We start from the raw sequence: 18,313 nt of genomic DNA, 5'->3' as shown, positions 1-18,313 counted from the left end.
AAGCCAAACCAAAACCAAGAGTCAGATGCTTAACCAACTGAGCTACCCAGGTGCCCCTAGTTTTCCTTTTTCCTTTTGTATTTGTGGTGACAGGATAGCATTTCCTGTCATGAGTCTCTACAGCTCAGGAAACACACTGCCTTCACATGCATTACAAGTCTTGCAAAGATTTTCTGTAAGAGTCACAAAAGGCTAAAATGAACAACAGCAACAAAAAACCCTTTTATACAGATTTATACAGATTTAGATTTATAGAAAAATTGTGATGCCAGGATAGAGTTCCCATATGTTCCCATTATCAACATCTTATAGTAGCGTCATGCATTTGTAATGATTAATGGACTAATCAGAATTCCTTAGTTTTTACCTAAGGTGCTATTTCTTTTTTTCCTCCAGCATAGCATATCACATTTAGTTGTCATGTCTCCTTTGGCTCCTCTTGGCTGTGACAGTTTCTCAGACATCCCTTGTATTTGATTATCTTGACATTTTTGAGGAGCGCTGGTCAGGTATTTTGTGGAACGTCTGTCGATTGGAATTTGTCTGATCTTTTTTCTTTCATTATTAGACTGGGAGGTCTAATAATAGGTTTTGGGGAGGAAGGCCACAGAGGTAAGGTATCATTTTCATCAAGATATATCAAGGATAACTAGTATCAACGTGACTTATCACTGTTGATGTTGACCTTGATCACCTGGCGGAAATAGTCTGTCAGCTTTCTCCTCTGTAAAGTTACTCTCCCCTGCCTTTCCATATTGTACTCTTTAGAAGGAATCACTATGGGCAGCCCTCATTTTAGGAGCTGGGGTGGGTGAGAGTTATGTTCTGCCTCGGTGAAGGTGAAGTATAACACAAATTATTAGGAATTCTTCTGCATGGGTGATGTGTAAGATCAACTTTAGTATTAAAAAGAACTAATATTAAAATATTAAAATAGGGGTGCCTGGGTGGCCCAGTAGGTTAAGCATCTAACTTTGGCTCAGGTCATGATCTCGCAGTTTAAGCCCGGTGTCGGGCTCTGTGCTGACAGCTCAGAGCCTGGAGCCCGCTTCGGATTCTGTGTCTCCCTTTCTCTCTACCCTCCCCCCACTCACGCTCTCTTTCTCTCTCTCTCAAAACTAAGTAAACATTAAAAAAAAATCTAAAAAATATTAAAATGAACTAATTTCATTATTTCTTACATTTAGGTATAAACTCAGGATTTTTAAAAAACTGATGATTTATGTAATACATGTTCACTGCAGAAAACTTAGAAAATGCAGAAAAGTGTAAAGCAACAGCAAAAAGAACTATCCATGATTCCACTTCTCATAAGCATCCATTTCTCGCACTTGGTCATATTTCCTTCCTTTTTTTTTGCATAAAGTAACTTAAAATTTTTGTAAAATTTATTTTTGAAGGAGAGAGAGAGACAGAGCATGAGCAGGAGAGGGGCAGAGAGAGAGGGAGACACAGAATCCCAAACGGGCTCCAGGATCTGAGGTGTCAGCACAGAGCCCAACACGGGGCTCAAACTCACAAAATGCAATATCATAACCTGAGCTTAAGTCAGACCTGGGCCGAAGTTGGGCACTTAACCAACTGAGTCACCCAGGCATCCCTATTTTTAAATAGTACTTTAAATTATTTCATGTGAAATAAAAATGTTTTATCTTTGAATATAACAAAGACCGTGGATTCATAAAAAACAGAAGATCTTGGTGATGTATCCAATGCATCAGAATATAAACTACCAACTTGGCATAATTTCTGAAAATTTTAGACTCTACCCTCCTATTTATGAGATGTTCACGTGTTTATAGATACAGTATCCACTGTTAGACCTCTTATTTCTAATACTCTAATTTGTTCTTTATTTTACTTGTACCTGATACATTTTTTAAAATGGAATAAATAAAGTTTAATGAAACTTAGGTGGCTAGTTAAAAACTCTGGCAATAATCTAGGCTTCAAATCCCAAACCTTCTTTTTACATGGTTTGGACTCATGACAACTCGATTTTTCTTTTTTGAGAGACTTTATTGATTTTGTAAAGGTAAATGCTTCTTATTAAAAAGCAAGGAATACAAAAAAGTACAAAGTAAAATCCAAGCATTCTATACCTAGAAATAACCATTATTTTTCAAAAAAGCTTTTTGACACATAATGTTACATTAATTTCAGGTGTAAAACATACCGATTCAACAACTTTATACATTGTGCTATGCTCACACAATTGTTGCTACCATCTGTCATTATACAATGCTATTACAATATCATTGGCTATATATATTCTCTATGCTGTGCCTTTTATTCCTGTAACTTACTCATCCCATAACTGGAAGCCTGTGTCTCCCACTCTCCTTTACCCATTTTGCCCAACTCCCTCCCCTCTCCCCTCTGGTAACCACCAGTTTGTTTTCTGTATTTAAAGGTCTGATTCTACTTTTTGTTTATTCATTTGTTTTTCAGGTTTCACATATGAGTGAAATCATATGGTATTTGTTTCCCTCAGTCTTATTTCACTTAGCATAATACTCTCTCGGTCCACCCATGTTGTTGCAAATGGTATACTCTCATCCTTTTTTATGACTGCATAATATTCCTGTGTGTGTGTGTGTGTGTGTGTGTGTGTGTGTGTGTGTGTGTACACTTAGGTTGCTTCCTTATCTTGGCTATTGTAAATAATGATGAAATAAACACAGCGGTGCATATATCTTTTCAAATTAGTGTTTTGTTTCCTTTGGGTAAATACCCGGTAGTGGAATTACTAGATCATATGGTATAGAAATAACCATTATTAACATCACTTCACAAAAGCTGTTCGCATATTTACAAATAGGGATAAATTTACAAAAAAGGCTCATATAATATGTACCATACATCATTTATTATTTATATATAACAGAAGAAAATGAAGTTGAAGCAAATTACTAAACTTTACTGTAATGTTCTTTTGTAGGATAGATTAGTTCCTACAAATCCCTTTAAAGTTTTGCAAAATGATTATGAATAGCACTAAGAGGTTGTAGGTCCACATAGTTAATTCTTTTTTTTTTTAATTTTTTTAATGTTTTATTTATTTCTAGGAGAGAGAGAGAGACAGCATGAGCAGGGGAGGGTCAGAGAGAGAGGGAGTCACAGACTCTGAAACAGGCTGCAGGCTCTGGGCTGGCTGTCAGCACAGAGCCCGATGCGGGGCTCGAACCCACGAACCGTGAGATCATGACCTGAGTGAAAGTCGGATGCTTAACTGACTAAGCCACCCAGGCGCCCCTCACATAGTTAATTCTTAAAAAATACCGAGGGGCCTGGGTGGCTCAGTCGGTTAAGCATCCCACTCTTGATTTTGGCTCAGATCATGATCTCACAGTTTCATGGGTTCGCGCCCCACATCAGGCTGTGCTCTGACCCTGCAGAGGCTGCTTGAGATTCTCTCTCTCTCTCTCTCTCTCTCTCTTTCATTCTGCCCCTCCCCTGCTTGTGCTCTCTCAGTCTCTCTCAAAGAAATAAACTTAAGAAATTATTTAAATAAAAAAATAACTGAGATATAAAAGGAGCTACTTTAACTGCTTAGAAGCAGCTTTTTACTTACCAGAGCTGCTTGATGGTCAGAGGTAAAGTATAATATTATTAAATGTGTCTTTGTCAGTTGCAAGGGATCTCAGAGGACCCTGAATTCAATGTCTTATCCCATTTTCTCCTGTGTATGGCAAAGGCATGGTTCAGAGTATAGCTTTGGAGATAGACTGCCGCTTAGGAACCATGTGACCACAGGCCTCAGTCTCATCTGCAAAAACTGGGTTCACAGCATCTTCCTCATGTGGTTGTTGATAGGAATAAGACAATACATGGAACGCTCTTATCACAGTGCTTGATAAATAATGTTTAATAAATATAAGCTGTTATTATACAGGAATAATGGTGAGCACCTGAGCCAGTGTCTGACATTGAAAACTGTCATTCACAAAATAATCTCTTTCTAATTCATCTCAGAATAATTCCCCCATTAAGTTTGCCTACTCCTAAAGTTAAAGACTGGGAACCTGAGTGCTTAACCAGTGGGCACATGGGCTCCTGTCTGAGACTGCTGCCTATGTTGGTAAGAATGGACAGAACACACAATTCTAGTGTTTTTACAATCCTAAGCATACATTATGTTCTACCTATCACAGCAATATTACGACTATGCACATCACTTACATGGATGTAGACAAAGAGCTTTATATCTTAAAAATCTTCTTTATTTAATTTTTTAATTTTTTTTGAGAGAGAGCAAGAGAGTGAGAGTGAGCACATGTACACAGAGAAGGGGCAAAGGGAGAGAGAATCCCAAGCAGGCTCCACACTCATTTACTTTCATTATAAACCCATCTTTCAGCCATAGTTGATTTTTTAAAAGTATTCTGTCCCCCTCTGCTCTAAAATTTTGAGAGTAAAAATTCTAGCTGTTGCTTTAAGACTATAGTTTTTTGTTTTTGTTTTTTGTTTCTTGCTTTTTTATGCTCAGGACTTTAGGGATACACATCACAACCAAGTACGCCAATTTTCCATTCTGGATTTGCCTTTCTACCTACTGAGTATTTTGGCTTTTTTTTTGGTAAATCATTGCACCATAAATTCTAGTTCAAACAGCTCATTTGATCTCTAGCTTGGATGTGAAAGAGGGTGACTTGATGTTTTTAAGTGATGGACTAATTTCTCCATCAATAAAGATAACATAGGGTAAAGAGTAAGTTACATTTGTGTGAGGGTGGAATTTAACACTGACTTGATTTGTGTTGGGTTAATTAGATAATTTTTTGTGCCCTCAAGTACTCCAATAAAAACTAGATCATGTGGACAAACTCTCAGCTCTACTCTATAGAGGATTGGTTAAAAAATAGTCAAAGAGTAAAAAATTACAAACATGTCTAACACAAATCTGAACACAAAATGTAGGAACCGTATGCTGTATTCATCTCTGTCTTCCTTCCACAGCAGCTCACAGTACACAAATGTAGCAAAATCAATAAATGTTGAGTTGATGTCATTACCTCCATTTGCAGCATTCCTTCCTCAATAGCCTTCTAACCTGTGAATAAATAAATTTCTTTATAATGATCTTTAAGAGATGGTCTAAGTTCCTTAGTTGTACAAAAATATCATATCAAATATTTTCTTTATTAGGTAAACTACTGGCTGGAGTTTGGAAATCTTTTTCAACACAAAGCCTTTGTTGTATTTTTTTTTTTTTTTTTTTTGTAACAGGATTTGACCTGTAACTATTATTGAGAATTTTCTTAGAGGAGTTCAAAGCATTTTACAGGGATCATCTCATTTATCCCTCGAAAGTAAGGCAGAGGCATTACCTCCACTATAAACTGAGAACACTAAAAGGCCAAGATAGGTGGGGTTTTTGTTGTTGTTTTGCTAAGATCAAAAAGTAATTCTAGGGCAAAGCCAGATTCCGGTCTGACCTTGTTACATGATGCTTCTGCAGCACCATAAATGCAATGTAGTAGCTTTCCTAGGTCTCCTTTGGCTATCCTAGGTATTGAATAATTTCCAGAGTTGATTTCTCATTCATTCTGGCTCCCTGAAAACGGGTCTTAAGATGTAAATACAAAATGAAACCCTCAAACAGGATTTGGGGTACAGGGTATACAGGGATAGTCATCTTGCTCCCTCCCAAATCTTGCTGCCTAGCCCAGTGCTGTGCTATAGAAAAACAATTGGGGCCACAAATGCAAATCACATTTTAAATTACCTAGTAGTTATATTAAAATATATTTTATTTACCCAATGTATCAAAGATCTCATCAGTTCAGCATGTAAAAGTATTGAGATCATTCACATTCATGTTCTTGTATAGGTCTTCAAATTCTGGTGTGTATTTCACACAATACACCTTAATTTGGGCTAGCCACATTTCAAATGCCCAACAGCCACATGTGACTAGCATGGCCATGTCAGAGACCGTGTCTAGACTTTAGTTGGTTTTTCTTAGCTCTCCCTTCAGATTGGCGCCCTTGTGAATGGAATTCACCTACCAGAAGGGGTGGTGTCAGGGCACCGGGGTGGCTCAGTCGGTTAAGCTTCCGACTTGGGCTCAGGTCATGATCTCAGGTTCCTAAGTTGGAGCCCCATAGGGCTCTGTGCTGACAGCTCAGAGCCTGGAGCCTGCTTTGGATTCTGTGTCTCCCTCTTTGCCTCTCTACCGCTCACACTCCATCTCTCAAAAATAAACGTTTAAAAGACATGAAAAAAAAAAAGAGTGGGTGGTGTGGGGGAAGGACTTCTGGGTGACGTTGGGAGAATCCAGTTGCACTTCTGTGGTGACTAGTAAAAAGCCCTAGCTTTGCCATTTCCCGATAACCTGGCTGGGGAGTTATGGATTCAGGATCTAAAGGAGAGCAGTCTCCCCAAATGTCTAAAATCCCAGCTCACTATCAGGACCCGGTTCCTACCCCGTAGGAGGAGCGGGGCTAACGAAAGTGCCAAGTTCCAGGGCTGCGGTTTACGGGGCGGTAGCAGGTGGCCGGTGGAAAGGAGGCATCGTTTGAGGAGGAGGAGGGCCCCCAGGGAGGGGAGGCCACCAAGGTGGATGCTTCTTGAGGGCAGAGGCTCCAAACAGGCAGACTCGTGGAAGGCAGAAGCTCTTCTTGGGGCCTTCGCTGGCCGGTGGCGGGGCTCACATGCTAGATGAGTGGATGCATGTGCTTCCACCCAGCGCTCGGGGCGGCCAGGCCGATGGGGGTGGGGGTCTGCTCCCCAGCCCGGCGCGCACCCCGCAGCGGCTCCATGGGCCGCGGGTGTGAGGGGCGGGTCCAGGCCGCGGCCCGCGCCGNGCGGGAGAGGGAAGCGAAGGAAGGGGAAGGGGAAGGGAAAAGCGGGAGCGGGGCAAGGCGGAAGAGGAAGCGGGGCGGAAGGGAATCCGGGGCCGCAGAAGGCGAAGGAGGCGGCGGGGCCGGGGGCCGAGGCGGGAGCTAGGGCAGGCCCGGGGGAGGAAGGAGAGGGCTGCGGCCGCGTGGAGGAAGGGGAGAGAAGGCTCGTACGCGGAGATGCGGGGAGCGCAGGGGCGGGGAAGGAGGCCAGAGGAAGATGCGATGGGAAGAAGGAGGAGTGGAGGGTCAGGCCTGGGCGNCGCTGCCCCGAGGCCCGGACCCGGCCTGTGCCCAGACCCCTCCCCAAGAGCCCCTCTCCTGTCGGAGGCCCCCATCCGAGGAAGCCTCCCGTGAGCATCCCTCAGTCGGCACCCTCCCTGGGCGGCTTCTCACAGTCAGCCCGTCGTAAGCACTGCCTTCAGCTTGTGAGTGTGTCTTCCCGCGCAGAGGGTGACTGCCGCGGCTCCTCAGCCCCCCAGGAGCCAGGCCGGTCTGAGGCTTCGCACGCCTCCTGTGGTCCAGGTGTAGGACCCATGTCCGCCATGTGGTCTGTCAGAACGTTTTTGTGGATATTCATCTGCGCACCCTCTTCTGAAGGTTGTTAGGCTGCAGGGCTCGGACGGAATCGAATGTGGAGAAAANCCAAGGGTGTCTGCTAATGGCAGGGGACTGGATTAAGTCTAGATGGTTTGCAAAGGTTTGGTATTGCATTTTGACCTGTTTTGGATAGGATCTGAGACCTGTGAATGGAAAGTGAACCACCTGAGCTGTTAAATAGGAAGGGAAGAAAATAGATAGAATTGGGTGAGTAAAAGCTTTCAGATTGCACCTAACTGCATCCAATTTGGGTTTCCAAAATGGTAATTATGAAACAGTATCACAACATTGAAGTTTTTAAAACATAAAGAGCTAGAATACCATCACCTTAGACAACTATTCATGATTTAAAATTACCTTTCAGTTGCATACCTCTCCCCCCCTCCATCCCTCAGTTGCTGCCTTACTGATCCTGATAGAATAGGTGCATAATAAATGTTTGTGGACTCTACCATAATGGAGATTAAAAACATTCCTCTAATATTAAACTTTCATGTTGTGTCCAGCTTTTCGCTATTATAGATAACAATGAAACGAATAAAGCATTTTTGGGTAATAGCTTTCCTGACATATGTTACAAACCATACGTATGTTGCTCAAGATTGGCTTTATTGGATCAAAGGTTATGGTTTGTAAAATTGTACCAAGTTACAGTGGCACCAGCAAAGAAGGATTAAACCGGTTTCATGTGAAATTTTAAAAAATCTGCTATTTTAGTGGGCATATGATGGTATCTCAAAGTTTTGTTGTTTTATGATTTTGTGTTTTTTTTAAACCACTGACCCCAATAAATATTTTCCCATGTATTAGTTTCACCTGTGAGATTGTCTGTACCTAGTCTTTGCCCATTTATTATTGGGGTCTTGATGTTTTTCTCATAAATTTGGAATCCTGTGGATCATAGATCCTAGGCTCTCATCTGTCATCTTTGATGCAAATATTTCCTTCAGTCCTTTTTACTTTTTTTAGCCTATAGAAATTTTACACTAAATATATCAGAATCTTTCAGTCTTTTGTGATTTTTTTCTTCTTTTACCCTAAAGCTGAGAAATTTATAATTTTTCCACAGACTTGATAAATCTTTTTGAAATTCTGCTGGTTTTCTTATAACTTGATTTTTAAAATAGTTAACAGCCAATATCAGTAATATACTTTTTGTTAAATAATTCTCTTTCCCTTTGTTTTAGAAACCTATGTTGCCAGTTACTAAGTTTATGTGTGTGTGTGTGCATATATATATATTCATACATATATATGTATGTATGTGCATCTGAACTCCATTTTGTTCCACAGATATATTTTTCCATTTTCATACTATTATAATATTGTTGCTTTTTGGTAGAGTCTAATATCTGTTAGGGTTGTATTATCCTTGTTGGATTTTTTTAAAAAAATGTTTGTTTATTTATTTATTTCGAGAGAGAGAAAGTGGGGGGAGGGGCAGAGAGGGAGAGAGAGAATCCCCAGCAGGCTCCACACTGTCATCGCACAGCCTGATGAGGGGCTCGAACTCACAAACTGAGATCATGGCCTGACCCAAAGTCAGGAGTTGGACACTTAACTGAAATAGCCACCCAGGTGCCCCTCCTTGTTGGATTTTTTTATGTGTGTCATGTCTCCACTCCCACTTAACTCCCCAACAAAAAAATTCTGTGCCTCTTCAAAAGTTTTTGTGGTTTTCACTGTAAAGTTCCCATATATCTGTTGTTAAATTTTATTCCTGAGTATTCCTAAATGTGTTATGCATTTTTTTTGTGTGTGAATGCAGTCTCTTTTCCAGTATGTTTTCCAGCTGGTATTATTAATGATGTACAAGATTACTATAATCTTTTGTAAATTTTGAACCTGATCATTTTGCTTAACTTTTATTCTAGTATGATTTTGTCTGGTTATCTAGTTGTCAGGTTTGTTATCTGCTATGATGATAATGATTCTTTGGAATTTTTTGGCGTACTGTCTTATACCTTCGTTTCTTATAAGAAAAATTCTTTTGGGGCGCCTGGGTGTCTTAGTCAGTTAGGCGTCCGACTTGGGCTCAGGTCATGATCTCATGGTTTGTGGGTTTGGGCCCCGAGTCAGGCTCTGTGCTGACAGTCCAGAACCTGGAGCCTGCTTTGGATTCTGTCTCTCTCTCTCTCTCTCTCTCTCTCTCTCTCTCTCTCTCCCCCTCCCCCACTTGCACTCTATTTCTCTCCCGCTCTCAAAAATAAATAAACATTAAACAGAATTAAAAAAAAAAGAAAAATTCTTTCAAAAAACGTATCAGTTGACGTTTAAGGGAAGTTGGCTAAAATGACTGAAACCCAAGCCAGTTAAGGCAAAGCTTAGCTTTCTTTCCATAGAGAGATTAATGAATGAATGAAAGAATTGATGTTTATTTTTCTTTCCTTTTCAAATGCTCTAAAAGACAGATTATGGGAATGAGTGTTCATTCTGTAACAACTAACAACAAAATGAAAATGAGTTTATAGTATAAGTTGCTTTGAGACTGTCAAGTGATATGGCTTTATTATTTATTAGCCATGTGTGTTTTGATTTCTTGCCTGTGTCCTAGGATGAGCTATCTCCGACATTGTAGGGAAGTTGTTTTACCACAGCACTTGATAAAGGGCAGGGTCAACCGCTCATGTTTTCTGAGCTGAGGGAAGAAGTTATGCGTGTTACAGCAGGTGGAGAGAACGTTTACCAGTGTGGTCTGTTTCTGGCAGCTGCAGGGGCACGATAAGCCACCAAGAGAGGTGGTTGTGACCCCTGGAGGGAGACAGCATTCACCCCAGTCCTCGCAGGGTGTCCCGGAGCCTGGGCCCAAAGTATAGGGCCACTATGGCTGCTTGGATAACGGTATGACTGTAGCCGATGGTTTGGGCTAATTAACTGTAGGCGGGACAGTGGGATGTTTTTATGAGCACAACACAAAACGTCATTTTCTCAGAAGTTACACAAACTCACTGGACCTGAGTTTTATCATCTATCAAGAGCGGGAATAGCCTACCCAGTAAAATGAGGCTTAAATGTGCTCATGTGTAAGCACGAGCACAGTGCTCAGCACACAGTGGGCACTCAAGAAATTGTCGTAAACTGGAACTTTTTCCTTGCTTGGCTTCTGCTCTGGGCAGTCTGTATATTAGCAAGAGTGGAGATGGTTTGAATCGGAGGTGCTGCCTGCAGACAGGAGGTGGGGAGGTGGGGGAAGCACGCGCGTGTGCGCACACACAGTTTGGTTTCTCTCACCTGTCCTGAATGTTTCTGGAAGCATGACAGCACAACCTGTGGGCCCAGGGTCTGCACTCCCTGCTGAAGAGCCTCTTGATGCTCAGAAACACAAACTGCTAAGGTTTACTGACCTTCCTGCCCGGGGCAAAAGTCCCATTCAGTATGGCTGTTCCTAACTTGATCATAGCTTTGTTGAGTAAGATGAACTGCTTTGGTTCCTTGTGATTTGTTAATGGTCTTATACTTGTGCTTGAAGGCATTCTGGCCACTTTAAAACCACAAACAAATAATTTGCTTCCCTTTAGGCCTCTTGCCCGAACAGTGAACATGGGTAGGAATCCTGAGCTTTAAAAAAAAAAAAAAGTGAACACAAAGACAATTTGAGTCAGTCATCTGGTTTAGCATCAGTTTCGTTTGAAGGTTTTACGAAGCCTGGGGGAATAGAAAGATCTTTGATATAAAAATAAAGTAGATGTTTCTTATAGCAATCTTTTAAGTTTTCCCTGAAGAGTAGGAGGAAAACTAATTTTGTTCACGAACCAAACAGTGAAATGTAACCCTGTCAGTTTGTAATGAAGGTTAAATGCAAGTAGATCATAGGACAGGTGGACGAGCAGAGGTACTCCCTGCAAGTCCGAATATTGAAAATGTTAACAAGAGCAGAGGACAGAAAGAATCAAGTATACCTGTGTGTATACATCTGTGGGTTTTTTAAAAACAACTTTTGCCAGTCTTATCTTAATTCCTCTCAAATCAAGTCCTGTATGTTTTCACTCTTGAATTTCATGTTAAGTATCCTTTGAGCAATGCCTGGGTGCTCTCTTGCATTTGCCTGTGGTAGTTTTGCCTAGAATGAACAGTAGAAGTTTAGGAAGTCAGGCTCTGAGGTGTTTGCCCTGGCATGTATATTCATTCCTCCGCCAGGGTCTTGCAGGCTTGGAGCTCTTTGAGGCTGGGGAACGGGGTATCTATTTCAGCGATGATTAACGTCCAGAGTGGTGAGATGGACACAGATAAGCAGAGTGTGTTTGTTTGTTTTAAAATGATGGCACCTAAGAGCATTTTTGGGGCCCAGCAAGCATAAAGTTTCCTTTCGTAACTCTGACCTGGAGAAGGCATTGCTGCCTGGTTACATTTAAGGTTGAAAGAGTGATTTTCAGAAAACAATTAGCAACTTAAAGTAGCTTCGGCTTTCTCCTTCACCTTTCAGCCTTGCCTTGGGAGGGGAGTTCCTGACTCGTTCTCTAGTTGATTGAAAAGTTTCATAGATGGATATATTCAACTGTAGTCGTTTTGAAAAGGCTTTTGTTTTGATGGCTTTGTTGAGTCAATAAAAGTCGAGTTCAGTTTACGTGCTTAAAATAAATAAAACAGTACACCCGTGGTAGCAGGGCTAGTACAGTTAGCACCTCCAAATGCAAACGGGAAGAATGGAAGAGGCCTTTTCCTCCAAGACCGTGAGAATATAGAGCTGCTTATATCCTTTACAGTCTTGTAAAATTGAATAGTAGGGGATGAATTTTCTGGCATACAAGGCAGAAACATGGAGAAAACCAAAGTCTTCACAGTCTCTAAGATGAGCGATTCCTCTTGGAATGAGATCTCAGAAAATGTTTCAATACATCATACTTTGAGTTTTCTGTGCCCACTACCTTCACCTTAGGTAAAGGTGAAATCAAACAGACAATAAGGTTACTGAGGAAGCAGGCAGATTTTTGAAAAAAATTATTGTTGAGTGTTTGACATAGAAAAGAATTACCTTTGTGTGACAATCTTAACTCTGGGTTGACCCTGGCATTGGATTAGTTCTTTTTTTTTTTAATGTTTTTATTCATTTCTGAGAGAGAGACAGCACAAGCAGGGGGAGGGTCAGAGAGAGAGGGAGACACAGAATCCAAAACAGGCTCCAGGCTCTGAGCTAGCTGTCAGCACAGAGCCTGATGCGGAGCTCGAACCCACGAACCGTGAGATCATGACCTGAGCTGAAGTCGGATGCTTAACCGACTGAGCCACCCAGGCGCCCCAAATTAGTTCTGTTTCTGACTCCTAACGATGGAACAGGGAGTATTTAGGCAGACTCTTCTTAAGACCAGTATATTTTGAAAATTTAAGATGAGGTCAACTTTTTGAAAAAATGAGGACAAAGCCAAGTTTTGAATTTTCAGTGAGAAATTGGCATACCCCTCACTTTGAGCCACGGGAACAGATTTTTGCTCAGTTCCAGACTTTATCTCAGGTGTGTCAACCATCAGATGAGGTTGCGAATCGGAAGATTTGGTTGTCCTTTCTGTTCCCCAGTCTTGCTCAGATTTGAACAGGATTCTGATCCAGTTGTGATCAGTGGGAAGAGGACGGTTGTCCTGATTAAGAATATGCTCACAAATCCTGAATCATGTGAACGCCTAAACCGTATCTAAAGCTGAGTATGAGACTATCTGGAGAAAGACTTTATTTCTTGTTGGAGTTTAGCTGCATTGTCTCAACTTTGAGTCAGTTCTTCATTATGTCCAAACCATCCACACTGCCCTCCCTGGAAGTCTGGGCCACCCAATGGGCCTGCCCCTCTTTAGCCCACAATTAATTGCCAGTACATTCTTTCTTCTTCTCCTTCTTTTTTGGTATTTGACATGAGCTCAAATTGCTGAGAAAGGTGACAACTGTGAAATGAAGACAGGGCTTAGAGACACCTTAAAAAATACATGCAAAGGCCACTAAATGACAAGAGCAGACTGCCAGGCTCTTTAAAAACATCACCACGTCTGTTGACTTTCCATTCCTTGTCTGCAGCACAAAATTGGAGGTCAAAGAATCATAGGAGTTAGAGATGGAAAAGACATTTGGGGTCAGCCAGTTCATCCCTCCGCCTTCTTCTGCCCCTGATTCCGAATCACTCCTTACATTATATTTTCTCCTCCAGCTCTTGTACAGTTTTCACGGTCTTCACTCAGGCCCCGGCTGTCACCTTTGGGGAATGGTGCTGGGAGCTCTATCCAGTTTCTCCTCAGCCAAGAGAGATATTGCCGCTGCCCCCAGCTGACATTCATGAACTTCTTTGTTGGTGGTCCCAGCTGAGAGGCTGAAGACTAACTGGAAGTCTCTCTGCCGCCTGCTGATGGGGCTTTTCTAACAGAACTGAAGTGCATTTAGTGTGTGATGGTGTTGGGGTGGGGCAAAAGGGCTGGGATGCGGTGTAGTCACGGCTGAATTTGTTCCTAGACTTTTGTTTTGCAAGGCTCTTGACCTGAAAGGAGGTGTGTGTGTGTGTGTGTGTGTGTGTGTGTGTGTGTGTGTACGTACGTACAAGGCATGTGGTATTGGGGAGGTGAACAGAGACCAGGAAATTACACCGAACTGGAGATTGGTAAAAAACCAAACGTGGAAATTGGTGGGTTAAGCAAACAACGAAAGACTACTAGTCCTGTGAAGTGGTAGAGGATTATTTCAGGAAATGCGCGTTAGGGAAGAAACAGAGTGGTGGCTTACTGCAGAAGCTTCAGCGCATAGTCGGGTTGAGATCAGATGGGTGGAGGCAGGTATTTTAGACTAGGGGACACTGTTGCTTTTGGGGTCCCTCTACTTTAACAAAGTAGAGAAAGAGAGGTCTTATGTTCACTGGCTGCGTGGTTTGGCAGGGGGAATGGTCATTTTTAGAGGCAGCTTAGGAAGGTTACCCCCGTATCCCCATCTTGTTCTAGCAGCTGTTGGGAGCAGTCCGAAGGGGGTATTATATTTCTTCTGGTAACTCTGCCAAGAATTAGAGGAAATCCACAATCTGTGGGCTTTTTGGGGGGAATGGGGATGGGGTGGCAGGTGATGGGACAGGGAAATTAAATTGTTTTATAGTAAATATGTTGAGATACTTTTCCTGGAAAGCTGTTTCACCAAAAGGAATGGTATTTCTCCCTGTTCACTAGCTCGTAATGGGTCCTTTCCCTGCATAGAAAGGGACATAGTGCTCTTGCAGTACATCTTTTTCTTTCTTTACTGTAGCTCCAGCTTTGACCTTCCATGTTGCTTTGAATTTTTTTTTTCCCAGTAAGTCCATAATTGAAAAGGTGAGTCAAGATTCAGATATGGGTGCTGTGTGTGCATTAAGAGGGGCCTCTGTCTAGAAGTGAGTTACTAAAGAAGAACCTCTCATTTATCCATTATCTTGGCTGTAGTTTGACTTTATCATAATGGCCTAGAAACTGGAGATGTAAAAACTTTCTGGGTGGCGTCTGGTTCATGTTCTTTCCATCCCTTCATCCACGCTGGAAGGGCACCAGGGATTTTGAAGCCTGGCTACTTGGGCTGAGAACCTGTTTTAGTGATTAATATGGAATACAGTTGCAAGATTAAAAACAATAAAAAACAGCCCAGAGAAGCAGAGCAGTGTAATTATTCCTTACATTTCAGATGGGGAGCCCAGGGAAAAGTCATTTTCAAGGTATGAGAACAAAGTCCACTTGTGAAGCTGCTGGTGCCTAATTCATCACTCACTGAGAGGACAGCCTGTTCACAAAAAATAGTGGCATCTTTCTTGCTGTTGTTTAGTCTCAGAAACTGCTAGGTCAGCCTTTCTGAAAGTTGTGGTGTGGGATTGTTGAAAAACTGATTCTGTGATGAAATAAGCACGGGAAATACTGTGCTCCACATCCCTTCTCTTAGGGGTTCACAATGCCCGTTGGTAAATTAAAGACACTGAGAAGTCCTGTGATAGAGAGACCTGTTTAATTTTGTTTCGGCCAGTGTTGTCTAAAGGGTTTAGACCATAAAAATTTCCTCCCTCCTTAATATCTCCTAACATCTTAGAGAACATACACGGTTAAGTGCTCTGCAAATACAGAACTTGACCAATAGTAGGAGGAAATGACTGTGAGTGTGAACACATTCCTAAATCCTATGCTCAGGGTTATGAATTAGTGTTATGCCCTGTGCTTCTGAAACTTCTTTGGCCAGCTCTGACATGTGGTGCTGCATTAAGGTACTATATCTGCTCAAGTTCCTTCCCTCAAGCTTCTCTAGCATAAGAATTTGGGGGCTTTGGTTGCATTCCTGAAGGTGTGGTATATTATACATTTTGTGCAGGACCTTTGGAGCTAGAAGGTAGTGTGTCCAGCGGCGCCTGGGTGGCTTAGTCGGTTAAACGTCCGACTTTCGCTTAGGTCATGATCTCACGGTTCGTGGGTTCGAGCCCCGCGTTGGGCTCTATGCTGACTGCCAGCTCAGAGCCTGGAGCCTATTTCAGAGTCTGTGTCTCCCTCTCTCTCTGACCCTCCCCTGTTCATGCTGTCTCTCTCTCTCTCCTAGAAATAAATAAAAAAGAAAAAAGAAAAAAGAAGGTAGTGTGTCCAGGCTCCTAAAAAGCTACAGGTATTGCTGAAAATGTGACTTACCAAGGGAGAACTCTACTTCTGAGAACTTACGTAAGCAGTGCCTAAGCAGTATCTATCAGAATACCTATTATGCTAGGGTTCTTTCCTTCTGGGTCCAAGGCCTGTGTATGTGCATAGATTTCTTGGTAACACATTAAAGGATTAAAAGGTAATTTTTTAAAAAACAAGTTTTACAAAGTTGAAAAACCTTTCTATCTACTTATTCACCATCTGGTATGTTACTGTTTAAGTGACCTGTTTACTGCCCTGATCTTATTGTCTCATATCCTTTGAGATGAAGTTCATATACGATCCCCCAAACACACAATCCTCATCTTAATTGCAGCAGATGGTGTCATGGGTCACACTGTGGCTCAGTGGTTTGTCTGACAGAAATCTTCATGAAAGTGTGGACCTTTGGTTGAATGAAAATAAATTCTATAAAGTTTGATGGCACAGTTATTCAGGGTTGCTGGTGCACCACTGCTCTGCAATATTGCTGGTTGGGATGTACTTTTAGAAGTGCTAAGAGGTTAAGCCTTGAACCTGTAGAATTTATGACCGTATTGGACAAACAAGACATATAGCTGAAAAAAGTTAATGAGGCCTCAGTTTAGGGTATTGCGGGTACAGTCTAGGGGTTCACATGAGGAAGAGAGAACAGTTTTCAGACTCAGGGAAGTAGAGGTGTAAGCTGGTGCCCAGAAGAAAGAAGCCAGCATTTGTCAGGGACGAGTTAGGCAGGTGCTGGCAATATAGGAGAAGGTGTGGGTGTCAGAACGGATGTAGAGGAGATGGACTTGGCTGGAGTTCACTTGCACAGTATGGGACCATGGGAGGTGAGGTTGAATGAGTAAGGGGAGTTGACATTAGGAGGCTTTTCAAGGGACCGGTGGGTCTGCTCCTTGGTCTCCTCGTGCATGGTCCTGTCCTTACTGTAGGGAACAGTCTTACTTCACCATGGGTGTTGGGGCTGTTCCCCTGTTTCTTGACCAGAAGGGTAAGTGGTTTAATACAATATAATGATTTTTCTTTGATTTAAAAAAAAATCTTAATGATAGACCTCTGCAGTTGAGGCCATTGGAGGATTGAGTCTAATGCAAGTGTAAATGAAGAGCCTGAAGTTTCTTGTACACTGCCAGCTGCACCACCACCCATGTCCCCAGCATTAGCGTGCTAACCTGGGTGTTAGCATTTAAGGAGACCCCTCAGGGGTTTTGGAGGCTAAGTACCCCCTCCCCAGCTGTGATCTGTTGGCAAGATTGTAACAAGTGATGTTTGTACAACCAAAGACTGTATTTTGCAGTTAAAAAAACGTTTTTAAAATGTTTTTTACTTATTTCTGAGAGAGAGAGAGACAGACAGACAGACAGACAGTGTGAGCAGCGGAGGGTCAGAGAGAGGGAGACACAGAATCTGAAACACTGAAACAGGCTCCAGGCTCTGAGCTGTCAGCACAGAGCCTGATGCAGGGCTCAAACCCATGAACTGCAACATCATGACCTGAGCCAAAGTCAGATGCTTAACCGACTGAGCTACCCAGGCGCTCCTGTATTTTGTAGTTTGAGAAGAATAAAATTGCCTACATTTTTAGAAAAAAAGAGAAAAAAAGAAAGAAGGAAAGAAAGACTTGTGTATTAAAGCCAACTTCTTAGTATTGGTAGAACTTGTGGGTATAGGCAATGCAGCAGGGGAAATCTTTCTGGAAAGCAAGATCAAATAAATCAAGAGACAGCGTTAAAAGTCCAAGCCCCAAGAATCATTTTGCATAGCCCTGTCTCCCCTCCCGAGCCCAGTGCACCCAGAGATGGCATTGTTCTACATTTGGGAGCAGATCCCCTTTTCTACCGAATTCCCAAATCAGCAGGCGGTCATGCTTATGGAAGTCATGCCAGTCATGCAGCATCTGTGGCAGCATCCGTGGCATCTCAAAGGGAATCAAACTGCAGGATGGGGCAGGGAGGGAAACTGAGTTGTGATCCAGGAGTTGACTGATCTTCCAGACCATGCAGGCTTAAGACCTCTCTGATATCCCCACGCTTTCCCCTCCTACACCTCAAGGCGTTTTTATTCAGACTAGGTTTATTTATTTGCTTTGAGGCTGGGGTGTGAAGGAGGAGAGGTGAGATGAAAGGGGACTCCAGATAACTGCCTAGATTAATTTCTGTCCCTCTGGACTCAACTTGTTGCCAAGATTTTAAGGGGCCTGATTGCTTACCATGGGTGCGTGTTGTGTTGTTTTTGTTTAAAATAGGTCATGCGCCCAGGAATGCAGTCAAACTATAATGGTGACTAAGTGCC

General features: G+C 42.3%; 1 protein-coding gene across 1 annotated transcript in view; it reads left to right on the top strand.

Moving 5' to 3' along the window:
- The first annotated feature begins 7,612 nt into the window (after nucleotides 1-7,612).
- FBXW4 (F-box and WD repeat domain containing 4) overlaps nucleotides 7,613-18,313 on the top strand; it is a 79,240-nt gene continuing 68,539 nt past the window's right edge. Inside the window, exon 1 of the mRNA XM_077748408.1 lies at nucleotides 7,613-7,649. The gene's annotated coding sequence lies outside the window, so the exon portion shown is untranslated. The remainder of the gene's footprint in view (nucleotides 7,650-18,313) is intronic.

Source organism: Crocuta crocuta, unplaced genomic scaffold (genome assembly GCF_008692635.1).
Source record: "Crocuta crocuta isolate KB4526 unplaced genomic scaffold, BGI_CrCroc_1.0 scaffold619, whole genome shotgun sequence".
Taxonomy (NCBI): domain Eukaryota; kingdom Metazoa; phylum Chordata; class Mammalia; order Carnivora; family Hyaenidae; genus Crocuta; species Crocuta crocuta.
Note: the sequence above shows the minus strand (reverse complement) of the source record. Positions and strands in the feature narration are given on the sequence as shown.